This window comes from Myotis yumanensis, unplaced genomic scaffold (genome assembly GCF_028538775.1).
Source record: "Myotis yumanensis isolate MYYU_CA2020_CCGP unplaced genomic scaffold, mMyoYum1.0.hap1 SCAF_1, whole genome shotgun sequence".
NCBI classification, from domain to species: domain Eukaryota; kingdom Metazoa; phylum Chordata; class Mammalia; order Chiroptera; family Vespertilionidae; genus Myotis; species Myotis yumanensis.
Genome location: NW_027223752.1, coordinates 134106634 through 134128559, shown reverse-complemented (window position 1 = coordinate 134128559; position 21926 = coordinate 134106634). Strand labels below are relative to the sequence as shown.

The following is a 21926-nucleotide window of genomic DNA, read 5'->3' as shown; positions in this document are numbered from 1 at the left end:
GGGTGTGGAAGTGGATTTGTGAAAATGCGAGTGTGTGTGTGTTTCAAGAGAAGTCCTTAGGAGGGAGGGTTTAAAGCTCAGAAAAGGTGGGACTAAAATTATACAAAAATGGAAGTAAACGATGCTTTTAAAAGGAACTCCTACAGATCTCAGATGCTGACACAATGAGTCTGAAACAAAGACTGACTGAAGAGGCCAAGCCCTCTTTATGTGCTTTATGACTTTATGACTAAAGCCAGCCCAGTCCTATCTAAACAAACAGCAATAGTCAGGGTCCAAATCTGCTCCCTCAGTGTCCCACCCAGAACAGCAGCAGTAACAATAGGAAGTACTGACTCTCCATAGGATGAGATTAGGAGGAGGGTCCCCATTCTGAGTTTCCAATCAAAGTCCATGATCAAGTGACCACAGAGAAACCCCAGGTGGAAAGCACTTCCCAGCAGGGCAGAGGAGTCCTGCTTCCTCATACCAGGGTCACTCCACTGCATCATAAACAAAGCAACCTCAAAGCACCAGTGCCCCATGCCATGCTGGAATTCAAACCAAATAGCTCATGCAGAACCTGAGGAAAACATCGACTCTTCTTTTGGGGATTGGAGCTCTTACCAGAAGGGACAGAGAACCCATGCCAAAGGGAACTGCATTACCAACAACACTGGGATGGTACCCTGGGCCCTGTTCACCCCACCCCACCTACCTTCAATCCCTCACACCTCCATTTCCAAGAACTCAAATAAGACTTCCCAACACTCTTCTAACCAGGCTGACCAGTAAAGGGAGGCAAAGCCTCATCTGCCTCCTCTTTCCCCCTTTCCCTCCCTCACCAGTCCCTGCCACCAAGGGACTGGTTAGGTGGGGCTCCTGCACCCCAGGGAGCCTCAGGGAAGGAACAGAGTCTCCTGAGACCCCAGGCAGAGGTGCAATTACGGATGCTGCTGGGTGTGATTGTACTAAACTTTACGGCACTAGTAGATTACTGCCAAAACAGTCATTGGAAAAAATAAACCAAGAGAAAAAAGAATGCTGGAAAATGTAATGTGGAGTATTCTTCAGAGTTCAAATAATAAGGAAAGAGATAGCAGCCATGCTCCCCCGATGAGGCAAGTAGGCCATGGGCTTACCATAGAACCTCACATCAGACAAACCTCTGATGAGGATCTTTATTCACACACACAACACTAACTTGCAACTATGGATATGTGTGGAGGATGGATAGAGTAATCGTCAGCCAAACCAGGTTTGGCTGGATGGAATGTGGATGAAGGCTCTACTAGTAGTTACACCTGGACAAAAAAAGATAGGAGCCAAGCTCACCCCAGATAAAACAGGAGGGGTGCCCGCCTTGTGTGTGAGGTACCAGCGTGGTCCACTCTCCTGCCATTAACTGCTGACCCTGGACCCCTCTGTTTGGGGGTGGAGAGTTTCCCTCACTCAGCAATCAATTCCTATGTTTACAGGAGCCCATGAACCAACAAATGAACTGAGTGAGAGCCTTTACTCAGCATCACTGTAAACTCCTGATTACCTGTGACCTCTGACCTGATTTTCTCCTCGGCTGGCTCAGATTCCTGACCCGCAGCTTCACTCTCACTTCTAGTAATATCCTCCTCCTTCCACTTACATCCTGGTTACTGAAAACTTACCTCTCTAACTAGAACACTTCTTTGTTTCTGAGACCCCTGCCTGCCCACAGATTCTAAACCTCTGTTCACTGTGTCCATTGCCATGGACTGAATGTTTATTCCCCCCAAATCCAAATGTTGAAGTCCTAATCCTCAATGTGATGGTACTTAAAGATACGGGACTGGGGGGTGAGCCCTCATGAGTGGAATTAGTGCCCTTTGAAGAAGAGACAAGAGAAAGATGATCTCTCTCTCCACCATGTGAGGACACAAGACAGCCACCTGCAAACCAGTAAGTGGGTTCTTACCAGACACCAAATCTGCCAGCTCCTTAATTTTGGACTTTCCAACATCCAGAACTGTGAGAAACGAGTATTTGTTGTTTAGGCCACCCAGTCTACGGTGTTTGTTATAGCTAAGACAGCCATCCACACCTTTGAGCCCAGTGGTCTCTCTCCCACTCTCCAGTTAGGCCCCAGAGCTCCAGCTTTGGCCCTTCACCCCCGGCTTCCTAACCCAGCTCTCTATTTTTCCATCGCTCATAAAACTGGCTCAGCACTTCAGGTGTAGAAGACTCATGTGGATGGTACCTGGGGCAAACTCAACTTGAGTCCTAATTGAATTGATTAGTTTTATTCTACTGGGTGAGCAAAACCAATCTATATTAAAAAGGCCTGTGGACCTAACGCCGTAAGGACCAAAGACCAGCGTGAGTGGGCACATGGGTGGGCAGGGCCACGCGATTTCGGCCCTGGACTTCTAGTCACGTATAACATCATATCCAGACAGCAGTTGGGAGACAGCACACACAGGGAGAAAACCAGCCTTTGTTAACATATGTGCAGGCACCGTGCCAGGTGCTTTACCTGTACTTACCTGCCTAACATTCACATCATAGAATCAGCTGAGAAAACAAGCTCAGAGAGATAAAAGAACTTACCAAATACCACCAGGTCCACCTAAAATCAGGTATGTGTTCCTTCTAATGCCAATGTTAGAACTAATAAATGATAACAAACACTTGAAAAAGTCTTGCGGGGCATGGTAATGTGAAAAGCATCCTTCCAAAATCATAGAAAGAACTCCTATATTTATTTATTTAGAAAGAAATCATATACGTATTCAGTTAGCCTTAAAAGTCAAAATGTGGACAACAGATTACATTTGGCAAAGACAATTCTCATAAATTTAAATAAATACCTAGGCTTTGGTTTATGTTATGAACAACAATTTTTAAAGTTTAATGTTCCGACACTTTGTATTGGTGTAAGCAAGAACTAAGAACACACATCTAAAAAAGGAAAGTTTTTTAGGTCAGAATTGTGTGACGTTTTTAAAAAACATTATTATTTTTCTGCAATAAAATCATCACTATCATCCCAGTAACTAGGAAGTTTTGGTTTTTATTCTTTTGTGGTGGCAAGTGCCAGCATATGGGGGAGGTAGGATGAGGCAAGGCAGGTGAGAGCAAAGAAAACTGTACTCAGTTAGGAATCGGAAAGAGAGTTCTAGTCCTAGATATACATGAAAGAGCTTTGTAAGAGCTGGTGTCATCAGCATCCCTGAGCTTCAGTGTCCTCTATGAAATCTGAGAGCTCTGTATTCTATGAGGCCTCATCCCACACCCTATGACTATTGCAAACATGGGCTGATGACTCGAGTGACACACTGCAGAGAAACCATGGGGTGTGTATTTAAAGAAGACTATCAAATGAATCATCCATGAGTAAAAAGTAATTTATTTCCATTCAAAAAGTCATGTTAATCTACAGGATGTTAGTAGAGAGAACATCTTACAATTATTCTGAAAAAGCTATAAATAGGCAGTATTTGAAATTAGTGAGCTATGTGCAATGTCTCACCAAGAAGCACATGTATTCAACATGTTGCAGACTGCATTTGCAAGCTGTTTGCTTTCTAGCACAAATGGCGGGGGGGAAAGGGGGCAATTCTGGTTTCAGAGTATCCAATCATTACAGATTCCAGCTGTATTTATGAAACAGGAATCTCACAAAGAATGGTAAATTAGAAGCATTTAAAACAAACAAAAGAAAAAAACCTACTTTGGGGGTATATATACGTGGATAGCTACAAAGCCAACTGTGTTTTTGTTTTACCGAAAATTATTTAAAGTCACCAATGGTCGAGAGTACAAGAGACATACAGGTGGAGATTTCCCTGGACTTGACCAGAGTTCACATTTCCCCCCCTCTGTGTACTCATTTAATGCAGATCGTAGAGCCTAATAACCACCTCTGTGGCATCCACTTCAGGCTCTGTGTGGGCAGCACAGAGAAAAAGGTGAGTCTACCAGTCTTAGGAATAAGAGGCTGCCAAACTCAGAAAATCAACACCAAATGCCTTATCCTGTTTTCAGAGGGCTGACTTCTCACCTCCATCGTTCCCCGTCCATCACCCTTCACACACTTACTCTCAAAAGTAGACTTGCTCTTTATGAAACCTTTGCCATAAAACTACCCAGAATGTGACTGAGGAGGAGGGGGCTCTCGAGAGAGGAAGATGATAAAAAAGAGACAATGAGGCTCTCATGTAAGAAATTTTGCTTTCCAGACCTACCACAAGTCAGTTCCTTGGTGATGTTTTCAATCTTTAAAGGATAAGTAGTGATTTTTTTTAAAAAAGAAGAACCAAAGGAATTCTTTTTTAAAGCTTTGGGTTGTTATATAGAGTATTTACAAAAGAAAGAACCTATCAGTTCAAACCTACCTAGACATGTTTTAAGAGTCCTGAGCCACTCCCGAGGCTGCTCACTCCTACTGTTCACTTTCCCATTTGACCTACTCAGCTCAGCATCCTAGCTGACTGACAAACATCACCTTAAACATGTAAATCTTTGTTACAGCACGTATTAGGTGTGTGTGTGGGGGGGGGGGGGGGGGCAGTGGTAAAGAGAGAGAGAGAGTTTACAGTACTGCATTAAGGCAAGAGAAGAATTAAATTGGTTCATGTAATCCAAAGAAGTATTGAACAACTAAACCATAATAAAGTCAGGAATCATTGGGTCTCAGGAAACTCTGGACAAAGGCCCTGGACCAATGTTAATTATGTTGATGAGAAGAAGACATTTTCTAGGAAAAGGTGTGAATCAGAAACTTTCAGATGTCCCCTGTGTAGCAAAATATAAAGTTTACACATTGCTTAAAATTTGTGACATTCTACATGGGAAAATCTGGTGTACAAGTACTGTGATTATGTTTAATAAAATGAAGTATTGCAATAGTGGGTCACTGACACATTCTGAAATTTTGTCCTCTAATACTAACTTTTGAAAACTATCTTTATTGTTGAAAGTATTACAGATATCCCTTTTCCCCCCTATTTTAAAGGTTTAAAATGTCATTAAGACTTGCAAAAGTTACATTGATATTAAAATATTTCTTTCCCCCCCCAAAAAACAAGTCCTGAGCCATCTATCACCCAAAAGCTTTTTTAAATGCTAAGAAGCCAAGCAAAATTACTAATTATTTAAATATTAATCATAGCTAGTTTGTCATTTTCCAATAAATAATTTATTTACAGTAAGTTAGTGCTGGCCAGTTTAATGCAGATCTTTAGAGTACATGGAAGGCATTGAAAGGTCAATGTTTATGGACTGTTAGGAATAAGGCATTCCTTTAATAAGATATAATAAAGTTAAAAATAATAATAATAAAAAGAAAGGAAGAAAGAATTCAAGTGAATGGCAGTGCCAGGAGTGGATAAGCACACACTCTCTGCATTGAGTATAGCTGAGTTCTGTGTGACGTTGGGTAAGTTACTGAATGTCTCTATGCCTCCATGTGCTCCTCAGTAAAATGCAGTCAATTATAGTCCTGCATCACAGGGTGAGGATCAAAACAACGATGCATGTAAAACATTTAATATGTGTGTCAGAAACACTCAAGTATTAGTGAATGTCATTCTGGAATGAGTTTTAGTTCCAATTCTACTCATAATTAGCTGTGTGTTCTTGGGCAAACTAGTTAGCATATCTGAGCATTGGCTTATTGACCAAAAAAATGATGAGTCTAGGTTAAATGATTTCTTGATCTCTATGGCTTCTTCTAGCTCAAACCCCCTTAACAGCACAATACAGTTTATAATTTCTAATTCTTTTCCGTTTCTGGTCATACCTTCTTTATGACTATTGGTCGTGGCCAAGATTTATCTGATATAAGTGTGTGGTCACAAAAGAGTCCTAACATATTAGGAAATTTTAAATGATTGCTAAAGAAGATAATCTATTATGGTCTCCACCATCACGTGGAATTCTATCTCATAACCTCATGTTCTAATCTCTTAATTTAGGTGGGTGCCAGGTACCCAAGTTATGTAAGCAATAGAATTAGCATATACAGACAGAATTTAATGTCACTGCTAAACAAGACTAATAAAATTAACCTGACACAATAATTTTCATAAAAGATTGTAAAAATGGTACTTAGTTCTGATAATTGCAAGTATTTCAAATACTTAGATAAAGCCGGGACAATCCTTACTTCTCTATTAATTCTCTAGATGTCCCCAAGCTGCATCAATGTTGACCATTTTCCCTGACACCTTGGACAGTTTAAATTTCATCTCACACGCTACTAGCATGGTCATTAAGAGAGAAGCATCAACAAGCTCTAATGAAATAATTACTTCAGGCAACAGTCCTCAATGGATGCTAAACAGACATTGGGAGAAAGATGAATGAGGAAATCTACAATGCAAGGATCAAGCTGCCACCCTATCAACCTCAATATCTCTAAAAGGCAGACAGCCAGACACTTTCCTGAGATGATGAAATATGCAGTACATAATACCACCAACAAACGAATCTTACCTCAAATTCTGGACATGAAGCTAATCAGGCTTTGGTGCTAACTTTCTATTTACAGAAATAGAGAGATTAGGTTTAAAGAGAAAACTATCAGTGAAGTCCAGAATGTGGGGCATTGTACAAGACAACTGACCTGATTCTTCAACAGTAATAGCATGGGGAGAAAAGAGTAAGGGAAGAAGAGGAGTTCTAGAGTTTAAAAGCTTCAAGAGGTGTAACAGTCTCATGCAATCTGTGGGCTTTATTCAAATCCTGGTTTGAAGAAACTAAATATAAAAATATATTTTTTAACTAAAAGGGGTGAAAACAGCACTGGTGAGATGGGGAGTTCTATAGATACCTGGGCTTCCCCCGCCCCTTGATGTCTGTTCTGAAACTGCACATTCAGTCACTCACCAATTCCCTGTCAAGGGCATGTACCTGGGTTGCAGGTTCAATCCCTGGTCCCTGTCAGGATGCGAGCAGGAGGCAACCAATCGATGTCTCTCTCTCACGTTGATGTCTCGTGTCTCTTCCCTCTCTCCCCCTCGCCCCACCCCCAATCCCTTCCACTCAAAAAATAAATAAAGAAATAAGATAAATATCCTCATTCCTTGGGTGAGGAGTAAAAAAAATTAAAAAGCATAAAATCATTGCTCTGTGCAGGTAGTATTTGAAATGAGAAGGAAAAGAGATGGGCAAGGACCAAGTGGAAACTTAGATTTTTGCATTCTTAAGTAGTGCTCCACCCCAGAATGTCTATTCCCTGGAGCATTTTGGTTTTATTCTTTTTTATCTATTTTTTGTCTACTTTTTTAAAATTATTTTTTTCTTTTTGTTAATCCTCACCTGAGGATAATTTTCCATTAATTTTTAAAGAGAGTGGAAGGAAGGAGAAGAGACAGAGAGAAAGAAACACTGCTGTGAGAGAGATACATCAATTGGTTGCCTCCTGCACACGCCCAGACCAGGGCCAGGATTGAGCCTGCAGTCCACGCAATTGCCCTTGATCGGAATCGAACTCATGACCCTTTAGTCTATGGGCCGACGCTCTATCTACTGAGACAAATCAGGTAGGGCCATATATTTCTTTTTAATTGAGGCATAACTTACACAAAGTAAAAGGTGCACATCTTACATAAACAGCTCCATCACTTTTTACCTCCTGCGATTATAATTTCATTTGGTTTGGCTTTCCAGTATAACATCCCCTTTCCTCAAGACTACTGCTGGTCAGAAGCAAGCTTGGAATGCAAGAAGAAACATGTTGGGACCTGCTTCCAACTTCTGAGCCCTGCATGCCGGCTGCCTGCTCGGATGTCCAGCCAGGGCACACAAAGTTAAGTTAAACAGAGTCCAATGGCAACTAACAGTACAGCTTCTTTACTGTATTTTAAAGTCTCTACCTCTGCCTCCAAATCCTGCTTTCCCAAAGCTACCCAAGTCATAGTGTTTTTAACCTACTGCTTCCTGGAATGGTCCAATAGATGTGGAACAATGGTTGCCCCCTTGAGCCAATTTCACTCAGCATAGCTAAAATTATATAACTAGCTCTTACCAAGCTATTTGATAATCTTTTTAAAAATACAGGTGAAAAGACATGAGGTGTTTAAAATCTTTTCTAAATTTTCAGATAGTTATGATAAAGAATTCCTCTGCAATAGAGAATATAAAATCTTCCAAAACGATTTTATGTAAATAGGAAAAAATATCATTTAAATACAGAATTATTACAGAGGACATAATATATTCATATAAAATATAATTATATAAACATCATGAAAAGTGCATGATGCCTAATTAAATGCCATCCGTTAATAAGGCAATAGCCTTGGGATATTTTGTACAAAAGCGGTGTTTCTGGTACATATGACATTTAAAACACAACTCAAACACACAAACTGTGCCTAATGACAGAATTATGTGTTTTTCATTTGGTGCCATCCTCATACTATGCCTAAGAAAGCTACTTCACAAATAGATCGCTTTAAGACACTATCATTTCCACATGGCAATGCCAAAATTAAAATGCAGTACAAAATTCTCCTTAAAATAACAATTAAAGATTTACCTAGCAAGTTGATTATTCCAACTGGGATTTCAAAGCCCTTCTGAAGATAAACAGTCAAACTTTCACAGACACTATTAAGAGAACACAGAGAGAAGGCCCAAGTGTGATCCTCACTCTTATAACCTTTCTTATAACCCTCGGTAAGCTTCTTCGTGTCTCCATGCTTTAGTTTCCTCATTTATGAAACACTAATAATGGGACTTCTCTCATAGAATGACCTGGAAGATCACAGGAGATAATGAAGGAAACCATGCCTGGCATAACAGTAAGTGCCAGTAAATGCTAGCTATTACAGTTATCATCCTAAGGCCCATCTCAGTGGAAATCATTTTCACTAGCCCAGAGTATCTCTTTCTGACAAGGGCAAAGAATGTTCCTTAAAAGGAAATGTATTGTGCAACAATGGATAAACCTCAAAAACATTGTACGAAATGAACAGAGCCACATACTATGATTCTCTGTATACGAAAATTTCCTGGAAAAGGCAACACTCAAGACATAGAAGAAATATTAGTGGTTGCCCAAAACGGAAGTGGGAACAGAAATGGGCTACAAAGCCTAAAACTGGATTGGGGTGATAGTTGCTTATAGCACAAATTTACTAGAAATGATGGGACTGTACATGTAGAAAGGGTGAACTGTATGGCATATAAATTATTTCTCAATAAAGCTGTACTAAAAGAAAGGATGTGTTTTGAAAGTGTTTGCACATGTATTTTCATGCCAATCTGTTATGATAGCAAATTCAGATATTTCCCACAGTATAGCAAAAATAGTTGAGCACACAGAGCTTGGCAAGAACCAGAGTTGGATATTAATCCTGAGTTTCTTCCTAGGTCAAACTTCTTACTTCTCTGACCCTGTTTCCACATCTAAGAAATAGGACTCATAACCTCATTAAGGTCAGAGGCTGTTGTGAACATCCTATATAATAAAAGCTTAATATGCAAAATGTCCCCTAGATTGGGAGTTCAACTGCTCACTATGACGTGCACTGACTACCAGGGGGCGGCACGGAACATGGTGGGCGCTGGCAACACGGTGCTGGCAATGGAGGCACTGCTGGTCACTATGGGCTCTGACAAGAGCGGGACAGGGACCTTGGCAGGATGGTGGAGCAGGTGAGTGGGTGGCACCAGGCCAAGGTGGGTGCGAGCAGGGGTATGATCACCACACAGATGGCAACCAGCAGCAATGGCTGGGGAGGGAGCTAAAGGGGGCGGGGGGGAGCAGCCCCAACTGATCATCCCACAAGCGGGATGGTGGAGCAGATGAGAGGGCAGCGCCAGGCCAAGGCGGGGTGCCAGGTGGGGCTGTGAGGCTTGGGGGGGGAAGTTGGGGCCCAATCCCCACAGGCCACCCTGAGGGACCCCACCCGTGCATGACTTTGTGCACCGGGCCTCTAGTTATTATATAATCTTCCCCCAGGTTTCCCATATCAGTAAGTGGCACCACCCTTTACCCAGGTGCCAAGGCTAAAAATGTAGCTGTAATTCATGATTGCTTTCCCTCTTGCATATTAGTCCCAATCTATTAGCAAGTGTTGATGGTCCCATCTTCCAAATATATCAAACATCCAACTACTTCCATCCCAGTTCTGACAATATCCCCAGGATTCACAAGAGTTTCCCACAGGTCCTCCTGCTTTTATTCTCAGCCACTCTGCAAAGACCACTACAATTCAGGCTAGAGAGGCATTCATTTTTTAAATCCTTTAGTGTTTAAAGTATTACATATGGCCCCTTTTTTCCCCATTGACCCATTCTAGCCCACCCCCTCCCCCAACCCCATGCCTTCACTATTGTCTGTATTCATGGGTTTTGCGTATAGGCACACAAGTTCTTTGGTTAATCTCTTCCCACCCACTGACTCACCCCACCTTCCCTCTGAGAATCAACAGTCCGTTCCATGCTTCAATGTCTCTGGATATATTTTGTTCATCAGTTTATTTTGTTCATTAGATTCACGTATGAGTGAGATCATGTAATACTTGTCTTTCTCTGACTGGCTTATTTCACTTAGCATAATACTTTCCAGGACCCTCCATGCTGTCTCAAAGGGTAAGAGATCCTTCTGTTTTACAACTGCACAGTATTCCAGGGTGTAAATGTACCACAGCTTTTTTATCCACTCAACTACTGATGGGCACTTGGACTGTTTCCAGATCTTAGCTATTGTAAATAAAGCTGCTGTGAATATAGGGGTGCATATATTCTTCCTGATTGGTGTTTCTGTTTTCTTAGGATATATTCCTAGAAGTGGGATCACTGGGTCAAATGGCAGTTCCATATTTAATTTTTTGAGGAACTCTATGCTGTTTTCCACAGTGGCTACACCAGTTTGCATTCCCACCAGCAGTGCACTAGGGTTCCCTTTTCTCCACAACCTCACCAGCACTTGTCATTTGATTTGTTGATGGTAGCCCTTCTGAAAGGTGTGAGGTGATACCTCATTGTTGTTTTAATTTGCATCACTCTGATGAACAGTGACTTTGAGCATTTTTTCATATGTCTCTTGGCCATCTGTATGTCCACTTTCTAGAAGTGACTATTTAGCTCCTTTGTTCATTTTAAATTGGATTGTTTGTCTTTGTTTTGTTAAGTTGTATGAGTTCCTTATATATTTTGGATATTAACCTTTTATCAGATGTATCATTGGCAAATATGTTCTCCCATACAGTGGTCTCCCTTTTCATTTTGTTGATGGTTTCTTTTGCTGTGCAGAGCTTTTTATATTGGTGTAGTCCCATTGTTTATTTTTTCTTGTTTCCCTTGCCCTAAGAGATGTGTAGGCAAACATATTGCTACAAGAGATGTCTGAGATTTTGCTGCCTATGGTTTCTTCTAGGATTTTTATGGTTTTATGGCTTACATTTAAGTCTTTTATCCATTTTCAGTTTATTCTTGTGTATGGTATAAGTTGGTGGTCTAGTTTCATTTTTTTGCATGTATCTGCCCAATTTTCCCAACACCATTTATTGAATCAGAGGGGTATTTATAAAACTGGGAGGCAGATCTGATCTCTACTATCACCTGCTCAGAAGCATCCCATTGACTCACCATCAACCAAGTCCAGATCATGGGCAAAAGGCCCCACACTGTCGGGCCCTTTCCCAGACCTCATGTCACATCCCTCCGCGCAATCTAGCTCCATCCACATGGCTTTCCTAGCATTTTTCAAGATGGAGCTCCTCCTCCAGTCTGTGGGCAGCTATTTGCACTTGCCTCTGCAGACAGATGAAAGCAAGGTTCACCCTTCATTCAGATCTCAAATTCTCCTCATCAGAGGGGCCTCACCCCATTGAAAACACTACCTCCTTTCCTACCAGACACTAGCACTGTCACTATCTAAAATCATATTATCTATGTATTTATTTACACTCTGTCTTCCCATGAATACAAACTCCCTGCTGGCAGGGGTTTTGACAGTCCTACCCACTGCCCTATCCACATACCTCCAGAGTCTGGCACAGTGCCTGGCATATAGGAAAATTTGTTTAAAATCTGCTAATGAATGAAGAAATCTCATAATGCACTGAGCACAATGCTTGCCAGGTAGGAAGTGCTCAAGAACTGTTGGTAAAAATAAAAATAATATTATTACATTTATTATTATATTTCACAGACAAGAATATGGGAGTCCTTCTAGATTAACTGACTAACCCAGATCAAATCCCAAGTCTGACAATCTAGTATTTCCAAGATGCATATTACCATTCCATGAGTGCAGAATAACTGATGTTTCCACCACAGCAGGAACGTAAAGGATGATAAGGCCATTCTCCTTACCATTCTGTGCTTTGCTGCCTCCTGTCACCTTCAAAGAGTCACCCCTACCCTAGAGGGTGGTCCTCATGCTATTAGAACCCTAGAGCAGTCCCCACAATGACAATTTACAGTCATGGGGTGCTCCACCAGTTAGAAAGAATAAGGTTTTCATTTCACTCTCATGATACTCTAAGAGGTAGGCAAATGTGATTATCTCCATTTTACAGATGAAGAAATAGAGAAACAAATAACCTGCTCAAAAATCACATATTAATAAATGGGGAGCTTGGGCCTAGGATTCTGAAATTTGTAATAAACTAGGCCTCTCTCTTTCCAACACACTATAGTACTCTGGGCATCCATTAAAAAGGGAAAGAAAAGAAGAACCCTGACCACAACTTTACCTATGTTAAATAACATTAAGTTATAAAGAAAGGAATATTATTTTTAAAAGTCTCTCTACATATCCATAGCCACAATGGCATTCTTAACTTCCTCTAGAACAGTGGTTCTCAACCTTGGCTGCACATTAAAATCACCTGGGAATCTTTTTAAAATCCTGATTTCTGGGCCTCATTCTCCGGAAATTCTGTTTCTTTGTTACTAATGTTGTGGCCCCACCCCATAACAAAAAAACAGAATTTCTGGAGGATGAGGCCCAGAAATCAGGGTTTTAAAAAAATTCCCAGGTGATTCTAATGTGCAGCCAAGGTTGAGAACCAGTGCTCTAGAACATGGGAATTTTAATAGATCTATATCAGACATTCATAAACAACTACTGATTATGTATACTGAAGGAGTTTATAATATGACTGCATGATTTTATAAACTCACTAGAGGTCGGGTACACGAATTCGGCCTGGCCAGCAATAGGGCCACAGGAGGTTGGCCGGGGGGAGGGGCCAAGGAAGGTTGACTGTGGGAGCGCACTGACCACCAGGGGCAGCTCCTGCATTGAGGGGCCACGGGAGGTTGGCTGTGGGAGCACACTGACCACAAGGGGGCAGCTCCTGCATTGCCCTCTGGTGGTCAGTGTGCGTCATAGTGACTGGTCAACCGGTCGTTCAGTCATTCAGTCACTTACTCTTTTATATATATAGATTAGAATGCATCAAGCCCAGAGGTCTGAAAAACCTGGATAAAATGAGTTTTAACTTGAACTCTCACAGAATGTGCTGTGTTTCATCTATATAATAAAAGCCTAAGCAACTGTTATGGTGTAACAACCAGAACAACTGGTCGCTATGATGCACACTGACCACCAGGGGGCAGATGCTCAACACAGGAGCTGTCCCCTGATGGTCAGTGCGCTCCCATAGGGGGAGTGCCGCTCAGCCAGAAGCGGGGCTCACGGCTGGCGAGCACAGGGGTGGTGGCGGGAGCCTCTCCCACCTCCATGGCAGCGCTAAGGAGCAGCGAGCCAAGCAGCAAGGAGCAGTGTGCAGGCGGGCTGTAAGGAGCAAGGGGTCCTGGACTGTGAGAGAAATGTCCTACTGCTGGTTTAGGCCTGCTCCCCACAGGGAAGCGGACATCCCCTGAAGGGTCCTGGACTATGAGAGGGCACAGGCCGGGCTGAGGGACACCACCACCACCCTCCCCCCCCCCCCCCCGGCCAGTGCACTAATTTCATGCACCAGGCCTCTAGTATATTAATAACGATACAGAAAAACTTACACCAGTACTACAGCCCTCTCTCCAATACACTTTATTGTACAAAACTTGTGTCCCAGAATAGAGTAAAACATGCCATTTCTGTTATCTTTACAATACTCCTGAAGGCAGAAAGACATCCTGAGAAGCTGGGTGAAGAGAGAAGGGAAGAAGTCCCCACCTTCCCCCATGTCTCTCATCCTTATCTTGGCATCACTGCTACTAAGTTATTAAAAATTTGAGTCAAAAGCCATGGGCAATGGCACAACAGCATAAACACCTTGGCCAGCCATGTCAGGGACTGTGTGTTCAGAACTTCATGACCTTGTATTTGCCCTCACCTTGCTGTGAGAGGTATATCTCACTAAGTTCATTTCACAATTGAAAGCACTAGAGCCGCCAGGGGTTCTGTAACTTACTGGAGGTCACAACACTGGGACCTGGATCCTAACTCAAACCTGTCTGGCTACAAAGCTTCAAACCGCTCCCCTATACCACATTAAAAAATGAACCCCCTTCCCCAAATGCCACCCTTTTAGTCTAGGGTTGGCACTGAGGAAGGCTGTATCCAGTAGGTGCTTCAGTGTAACATAAATCAGCATTGACAACAAAAAAGACCAATGGATAATGAGGTGACAAAAATCATCCCAACTACATGCACTTACAACCAGCCAGGGTGTGGTTAACTGGTCTATCTACATTGTTTCTATCTTGTTTTTAGAGGAGACTTCCCAGAACATACTCAACCCAGAAGGATTCAGCATTTCCCCCTTAAGATTCCTCCTCCTAAGGACTGCTAAGGATTTATGATTCAGTAGCAGGGATAGTACTACAATCAGCCCAGAGGTTCCTGCATTTCATGGCCTCTAAAGGGGATTTTCTCCACACCCCTAAATCCCAAGACTTTGCTATGGGTAGGGAACATTACAGTCACCAAACCATGCCTCCGCCCCACCTCCCTGTGCACACACAACACTACAGAGCACAGAGGATGGTTACTGCTCTGCACCAGCTGCCTCATCTCACAGGAAGTCTTCGACAGAACCACACTCTGTTAAAGAGCTCACCTAATGTTAAAGCAACACTCCCTGTTTCTGCACTCTCCCCTGCTTTCCTTCCTGAGTTTGAAAAATATTATTAAACTAGAGGCCCGGTGCACAAAAATTTGTGCACTCGGGGGGGGGGGAGGTCCCCCAGCCCGGCCTGTGCCCTCTCGCAGTCTGGGACCCCTCGGGAGATAACAACCTGCTGGCTTAGGCCTGCTCCCGGGTGGCAGAGGGCAGGCCCAATCCCTAAGTGCAGCCCCTGGTCAGGCTCAGAGCAGGGCCGATTGGAGAGTTGGGGCGCCGCCCCGTCATGCACAGAGCAGGGCGGATCGGGAGGTTGTGATGCCACCCTCAGTCATGCTCAGGGTAGGGCCGATTGGGGGGTTGGGGCACCGCCCCCTGTTACACTCAAAGCAGGGTCGATGGGGAGGTTGTGGCGCCACCCCTGTCACGCACAGAGCAGGGCCGATCAGGGGGTTGGGGCGCTGCCCCCTGTCACTAACAGAGCAGGGTCCATCAGGGGGTTGAGGAGCTCCCCCCTGTCACTCACAGAGTAGGGCCGATAGGGGAGTTGGGGCACCGCCCCCTGTCACACACAGAGCAGGGCGGATCAGGGGGTTGGGGCGCTGCACCCTGTCACACTCAGGGCAGGGCCAATGGGGAGGTTATGGCTCTACCCTGTCACACACAGAGCAAGGCCCGTGGAGAGGGGTTGGGGCGCCACCCTCTATCACCCACAGAGCAGGGCCGATCAGGGGGTTGGTGCGCTGCACCCTGTCACACACAGAGCCGCAGGGCAATCAGGGGATTGGGGAGCTCCCCCCTATCAGGCACAGAGCAGGGCTGATCAGGGGGTTTGGGCGCTGCTCCCTGTCACGCTGATCCCGGTGCCGGGAGCCTCGCTGCTCCACTGATTCCGGTGCTGGGAGGCATATTACCCTTTTACTATATAGGATAGAGGCCTGGTGCATGGGTGGGGGCCAGCTGGTTTGCCCTGAAGGGTGTCCTGGATCAGGGTGGGGGTCCCCAATGGGGTGCCTGGCCAGTCTGGGTGAAGGGCTGAGGGCTGTTTTCCCGCTGGCAGTTGACTAAAAGCTCCCAACCGCTCCTTGTTTTCTTTTTCTTTTTTTTCATTCTGGGCCAGCTTTAGCTCTGAGGCCTCTGCTGAAAACATGGATACAATGTTGTGGTCCAGGGCTGACTGAAAGCCGGTTTTGTTTAGCTTCTTATTTGCAACATAGTATATAGTTGCCTAGAGTTGCAAGTGAGGCGGGGGAACGTTGGAGTCTGCAGTTCCTGGAGGAAGCAAGCCTCATGTTCGCTTCAAGCTGCCTGGCTGCTGGCCGCCATCTTGGCTGACAGTTAATTTGCATAAGGATACGCTGATTAGCCAATGGGAAGGGTAGCGGTCGTACGCCAATTACCATGTTTCTCTTTTATTAGTGTAGATATGTCTTTCTACAATTTCCCCCACAAACCCATGGCAAATCTTCTCATTGGTAAGAGAACTTCTGGTGGTCATAGATGTAGTCAGTCCCCCTCTGCGTAACACTAGTCTTCAACTTCTGGGAGTTCCTCAGAACAGCTCTGGGACACCATGTCTCCACAACTGCCCCTTAGGTTTATCTTTAGTGAGAACTCTGGGACAATACCATAGTTTCCCAGTCCGTCCTCTAGACAAAACTGAACAGCCCAGATCTCACCATGATGCTCTTAATCAGCCCTGAGAAAAAACCACTCATTTCCCTCCATGCCTCTCCCAACTTGCCCTTTACCTTACAGTCAGGAACCCAAATCCAAGGCCTTAGCTCTGATTTACATCATTCTTTCTGAGTTACTATAATTCACAAAGTGCTACTTTCCCTTCACAGCTCTTAACATAACTGTCATTAAATATTTTTTGTGTAATTTTGTACAGTTCTTTAAATATCCTGTCCTGCCACGAGGGACCTCCATCAGTCTTGTCAAGTGCAGTATACCCAATGCTAGGCCAGTGCTGACGCATAGGCAGCTCTAAGTAAATGTTAAATGATGGAGTGAATGAAAAGCAAAGATTCCCCTATCAGCCTTAGAAACATCCTGTTGTCAACTTAACATGACTAACTGGCAAACTACACCAGTCTGCCAAATTAGTTTATTTCTTTACTGACAGGGTACTGAAATCAGTTATCAGATGCATAAAAGTGTGGATGCCTTTTGGCAGAGTTTTAAGTACTTAGCGTAAGGAAAGGTTCCTATGGATAGGCCCAGAACTTCTTGCATAAGAAAAACAAAAATAGGCCTAGATTAGATAAGGAAATTACACAAGGAAATGAAGGGAAGTGTCATCAAGTCATCCCAGCACTACAAGGTCCTGGGCTGGGCACACAGACTTCTCACTGGCACAGCAGCTTTCTCAACGCAATGCATGCCAAAAATGAGAGGTGAAGTGGATTGGTGCCCACAGCTACTTTCTCTAGACTTAAAGAAGGGTAATGGGTCCCCCAAGATATCTGGAGATCTTTACAAGTGCCTGAAATCTATATCTCATACAACCAAACTTCCTCACCCACAAAGAATTCTGGAGGGAGGGGCAGACGGGACATTAATAATAACAATAAGCCATACTAATCTACTATGGTCCCTCTTTTTTAGAGAAAAGTGTTCCACCCCTCAACCACCTCCCCAAAGGAAACGAGTAAAACTCTCTTCCACCTTTACTTGTGATATTATTTTAAACAATTTAGAAATCAAAGGAAAGAAGGAAGGAGGAAGGAATGGTGGGAGGGAGGGCAGGAGGAGGAAAGGCGATGTCTATCCAGTTCAGGGATAGTATTTCTCATAGTACGTCTCTCAAGCACAAAGCAAATCTACTTTTAAATGTCCCAGGAATGGACTCTCCAATCCACAGGGGTATGAGGCTGGCCATCACAAATAGCCATAGTGAGGCCATCACACTGGACCACTCCAAACTTTTTCTCCTCCCTGTGAGGCAACATTACAGAAAAAATAAAGCTACTGAACTCTGACCTCAATCCAGCTTGGCTATGCAGCTTACATTGCCCAAGGCCACAGGAGAGTTGAAACACAAGATTTAGAGATTCTGATATGTTCTACTTGAGTTTCTTTTTTTTACTTTTGTATGTAGAAAGGTACCATTATTTCAGAAGGAATGCTGATAACTACAGCAGACTACATTCTACACACATTAACTTACTGGTCATTACCGCACTGCAAAAACACCTTACGTGTGCATGGAGGTTAAGAAGCCCCAAATAAGGAACAGGAACAAAAGTTGTACCTGACAGTACATAACCACAACTTCCTTCTTTAAATTCTTCTAACTTCAAGAAGTATTGCATCATCCTAATGATCAATCTACTCCTAAACAGTTGTCTCCAAGACCTCTTTTTACATTGCACATTGGAGAAATGAAATGTTCAAAATTTTACAAGTGGAAAATACAAATATGTAACAACAAAAACATTCAGTGGTTAAACTGACATTGAACAACGTGTTGTTTTGTTGTTTTTTTGTGGGGGGGTTTGTTTTTTTGTTTTGTTTTTCACAAAAGGCACATACTCAAAAATACTCTACTCATAGGGAAATTCCTATTATTTACTTTCTCAATGCAAAGTCTTTCAGAAGCAAGCATGTAGTCAGCTTGTGTAAGTCCTTCCTCCGAAAGACGTTAGTCAATGCCAGTAGAGCAGTGAGCTGTCAACACAGGAATGACACTGCTATTCCTTGTGCTACAAAAAGAGTTCTTTCCAATATATATTTCCTATGAATCTCAATTTTAATTTTTAAATATTTTTAAAGCTGAAAGATTGACTTTTATTCAAAAATAGTCTATCCCAAAGTACTACTGAAATACACAAAACTTTTCTGTCAGTATATTTATTCTTTAAAAGTAAGTGGAACTTGCATTGTTTTGCCTTTCTTCCCTCCCCTTTCTGTACAGGTGGTTATTTGCAAGAGTATAAGAAAAGATACTTAAACAACTTATTGGTATTAATCCTGTTTGAAAGTGGCAAACTACTATTGTAGAACTAAAGTTATTGGATATATTTTAGTCGGATGTGACTGGTAAAGATGAAGAATCAGTAACTCCCCCATTTATTCACACACATACTCAATCACTCACTCATACACACACCATGGCTGCCAAGTCATAAATTAAGCAAAGATGCCTTCATCCTCAGGCTGTGTCTTGGTGGTTGGGTACAGGAGTGACTTTTTATTTATTGTTTTCACTTTTTAATGAATATATTTAATTTTATACTTCAAAGTTTTAAACTTGGAAGTATCAGCACTAAGAAATATCTAGCAGGCATCCTGGATACTATTTCAACTTAAAACAACTTGGACAGCTAAAATCTCCAAAGCTACCAGTATATAGGAGGAACATGGCCAGAGGAGAACACTAATGTATCTGTTAGCAAGAAATCCTCAATTAAGAATGTAAATCTAGCAGGCCTCATCCCATTCTTCTGTACTTCTTTGACTGACACACTCATTCTAATCAAATGACTGCTCTACTGGCATTGACTGAAGTCTTTCGGAGGAAGGACATGGAACCTTGCTGCAGACAGTGAGATCTGCAATTTGTCCTCTTACTTAAGAGGATTCCTGTCCACATTTCAGAAGGGTTTTTACCATTCCCTACCCATTCTATCAAAACTTAGCCATCAGTATCCATGCCATCCCCGAGGGACCAGAAGATGCTTGGGGAGAAATTGGGAACCAAAATTTTAGGACTTCTTAGGTGCAGAGGCCACCCAAGCTACTGGGATCATTGGCGCAGTAGGAGAGGAGATATGTCAAAATGAAAAAGTTACTTACGGACTGGAAACAGTGCCACTGTCATCTTGAAACCAGCGGGGCAACCCCCCGCGGCCCCTCCTTTGTTTGCCCAGGCGGTGGCTCCCTTGGGCCGGAGCGCGTGTCCAGCCGCCCCGGGCAGCGAGGGGCTAGCCGGGCACCGAGGGCTCGGCATCTGACCGCTCGCGGCGCACCCGGTGGGCGGCTTATCCCACTCCAGCTGGGGTCTCTCCATTTTCAGGGCCCAGAAAGCAACAATAAGCCGAGCGGAGCAGCAGCCCGGGCTCCTCTCTCTCACGCTGCCCAACACCCCTCGGGCCCGGGATCACCCCGCCGGGGGCGCGCCACGCCCCGACCCTGCGCCCTCCCGGGGCAAGACGCAGAGTGACCAGCGCACCCCGCACGCCCACCGCCCTGCGCGTCTCCTCGCGTTCGCAGCAACCCCCGCCTCACGGTCCGCTGTGCTCGGACGGACGGCCACCGTAGAGAAGCCCCGTGGCCATGCCCGCCGGGGGTCCCGGGATCCGGGAGCCGGGGGTCGGCGCAGGGCGGGGGCCGCGCCGTCTCCCCGCGGGCACCCGCCTCCCCGGAGCTCCCGGTCTTTGTGTGCAAAGTAAGTGCGGGAGGCGAACCCACCTCGGCGCGCGCACAAAGGCGCTCGGCTTCCTCCGCGGCGCTCGCTCCGGGGCTGCGGCGGCGCTCGGGGGCCCCCCGCGGCTCTGGGCGGCAGCGGCGGCGCGGACGCGGCTCAGACGGCGGCTGCGGCCCGTCCGACGCAGGACAGCTCTTCACACCCGCCGCCCCGCGCGTCCGAATTAAGCGGCGGGGCGGGCGGGGGGCGTGGCGACGCCGCGGAGGCCCCGCCCAGGCCCCGCCCCTCCCCTCCGCGCTGGCCTCGGGCCCGCGCTCCCTCTGCCGCAGGGAGCGACGAGAAAGTCTGGGGGTTTGGTTCCGGGAGGTTTTCCCTGTGTTGCGTTAGTTTGGTTGGCTTCGGAACTCTCGAAAGAGAAGAGGAAATGTTGGGAGAACAAAACTACGTGTCACCAGATGAGAGAGATGGGAAATCAAAGGTGGCTGGTGGGTGTCTGGCCTCCTTCTCTACGTCTGTGATGGTCTGAGATTACTGTCTCGGAAGAAAACTCAAAAGGAGTTACAGAGGAAATGGGAACAGATTTGATGTAATTCTACAAATGTCAAGCTGGAGCTTGAAACCCAGCGACCTGGGTATTTTCTCATATTCCTCACTCCCTTTCTCTCCCTCCCCATCAAAAGGTAATTGGATATTTTAATCTGTGCGCAAGGAGAAAAGGGTTTGCTTTACCTCTTTTTACTCTCTGGTGTGTTTTTTGTTTTTGTTTTTCAGCTTTCTTACAGTAAATTCTTCTCTATCCAACCCTAAGACTACCTGAATCTTAATAGATACAAAAATGGTTGATACCTGTTTCAGGGTCACAAACAAGGACAGTAGGTTGATGGATGTTAGATCAAAAGTGATTTAATTTTCTTGGAAACAGATTACTGAGTGTTTATTTATTGGGAAGCTTTTTAGACTAAAACAGCTTGGTCATGATTACAGAAAAGTCATATCAATTATGCATTTCAATAAACAAATTACTCCTTTATAGGACCTGGCCATTCTTAGGTCCCGGAAGCCCAACAAGGGGTGGAATCACCAGCCACAGGATTTAGAGAAAAAAAGCTCCTCTTAGCCCAAGAAACTGCCCTGTGTAAACTTCATCCACCGTGTTTCCCACCAGTCTTCCTTCTCTCCCCTTTGCATTGTGCTATTTCTCTTCTTGGCAATGGGTTCCCCTGTCACCAAACCAAAACCTTGGATCCAGCCTAGATTTTCCCTTCACTCTTCACATGAAATTCAATTCCAAGTCCTGTGCATTCTACAGGATGCCTATCCCCATCTGGCACTGCCACAGTTGACTTTTGGGGTCTGTCACCATACTGTGGCACTGGTCTCCCAACTCTCCCCAGCCTCCAATCTCATACACTCTTTTTCTCCAAACTGCTTCCCCGGAGACCTTTCCAAGTGCAAATATACCTGGGTTCTTCCTCTCCTTAAATGGAGTGCCAGATTTCTATCATGTGATTAAGTCCAAGCTCCTTAGTACAATACCCCAAAGGTCAGCCTTAACCACCTTCTGTGAACTC

The 21926-nt window shown here is 44.3% G+C and overlaps 1 protein-coding gene across 2 annotated transcripts in view; it reads right to left on the bottom strand.

The window, feature by feature from the left end:
* Positions 1-21926, bottom strand: part of FAM107B (family with sequence similarity 107 member B) — a 257966-nt gene that overhangs the window by 59806 nt on the left and 176234 nt on the right. Inside the window, exon 1 of one of the 2 annotated variants that reach the window (XM_070432110.1) lies at positions 20400-20553. The exons of the other annotated variant lie outside the window; for it this stretch is intronic. The gene's annotated coding sequence lies outside the window, so the exon portion shown is untranslated. Of the gene's footprint in view, positions 1-20399; positions 20554-21926 lie in introns of those variants that run through there. 2 annotated transcript variants of the gene reach the window in all.